Raw genomic sequence first — 2,020 nt, forward strand, 5'->3', positions numbered from 1 at the left:
GCCCTCCCCAGACCCCTGCATCAGCTGAGCTCAGCCAACACAACCCTCTCTTCCCAAGTCGCACAGAGGCTGGATGCAGCCTCCGTGGGCTGGTGCATGCCTCTGCGCCAGCCCAACCCATTCCCGAGGAGGCACAAACGTGCTTTGCAACACATTTGTGACCCTCCTGGGCCAGTACAAGGGACTTGCACCAGCCTAGGACAGAGTTAGGATTGCGCCCTTATTCTCTTAGCTGTGAGTCGTGCCACCACTGCAAGTACTGGGTAGGTGGGCCTCCAGAGTCAGCCATCACCCTTCTGGTGGTCCGAGGCCTTGGCCAGTGTTGGATTTGGCCAGCATCCTGATGCCAGCCCTGCTATTACATCTAAATGCAGAGGATTACTGTGCAGCAATATGCTCACAGATAAATCACTCCCCCTGCAACTGTAAAACCAGTCCTGATTTTATGCCAACAATAAGCACACTGTTCACAAAGACACCCTCTCACTGAGAGAATTTAGCCTGTGTTCTAAAGCAATCACAAACCGGAATTTTTTAGTCAGTTGCATGTATATCTGAGGTGTGTTATTATCTGCCAAAGACGGAGCACCCCCATTGTGGGGGGATAAATTTTAAATTTAATAAATAAATAAAATTCTAATCCTGGGATGGTGGTGCTACCAGGGCAAAGAAGCACCTTTTGAAGTGGTCTCCTATTTAGAGAGAGAGCAACTGTCCAGCCCAACATGATGCCTTTTCCAGGGGCTGTTGCTAGTGACTCTTCTGCAATTTTTTTTTTACAACCCAAACCCAACTCCTCTCCTGCCAGTGTAGCCATGCCACCAGAGCACACAATGTTTTTACTGATGGGTCTCCATGCAGGGGGGTAGTTACATACCAGGAAGAAGGCCAATGGAAAACCCTCTTTACTAGTTTGCAAACATTTGCAGAGAGCTGAATTAGCAGCTTTCATTTTAGCATTTAAAGTAATGAGTGATCAGCCCTTTAATTTAATTGTAGACACCCAGTATGTTTATAATTTGTTGGAACATCTTCCCCTGGCGTATCTCACATCGCAAATAGACCACCATTTATTAAGCCTTTTTCTTACCTTGCAAAAGCTGTTGCAAAACTGAACTCACCCTTACTTTGCAGCTCACATTCATAGCCACACAACCCTCCTGGGATTTTTGTCTGAAGGCAACAACAGAGCTGAGCACGCCCTTAAAGACCTCCCTTCCCTAGCAGTTAACTCTTTGTTTTCTGACCATAGGGTAAACTCTTTGTTTTCTGACTGGCTATAGAGCCAGTCACACTTCTTTTCATCAATCTGCTAAGATGTTAGTCAAACAATTTTCTATCCCTCTTTCACAAGCGCAAACCATTGTTCACACTTGCCCACATTATTCTCAAGCCCCTACATCGTTTCCACACGCAGTAAATCCCTGTGGAACGCAGGCAAACCAACTGTGGCAGATGGATGTTGCTCATGTCCCTGAATTTAAGCCATATTCATATTTGCATGTGTGTATTGATACTTATTCAGGTCACCTGTGGGCTTCCTCTTATAAAAAAGAAACTGCCAAACACGTAATAGCCCACCTCTTACATGCAATAGCAGTGATGAGAAAGCCACTTGTGGTAAAAACAGACAATGCTCCAGCCTATACTTCACAGGAGCTTTTGTCCTTTTGTACCACATGGAACATTGTTTTAAAACATGGCATCCCTTGGAACTCCCAGGGCCAAGCTATCGTCAAAAGGGCCCATCGATTGCTTTAAACTCTTTTATCTAAACAATTAAAAACGGGGGACATGAGACATCGTTTGTTTGGGCCAATACATGTTCAAGAGATACTGTATATTTTATTGTATACTTTGAATTTTCTAACACTAAATGCAGAAGGCTTCACTCCCCATGAAAGGCACGTGGGAGTCAAAAAACCACTCCCCAGGCCCATGGTCTACTACAGACAGCTGCCAGACCCAGAATGGAAGGGCCCTAGGTTAGTAACCTGGGGGTGGGGTTATGCTGCTGTGC

This window comes from Tiliqua scincoides, chromosome 1, assembly GCF_035046505.1.
Source record: "Tiliqua scincoides isolate rTilSci1 chromosome 1, rTilSci1.hap2, whole genome shotgun sequence".
In the NCBI taxonomy this organism is placed as follows: Eukaryota; Metazoa; Chordata; class Lepidosauria; order Squamata; family Scincidae; genus Tiliqua; species Tiliqua scincoides.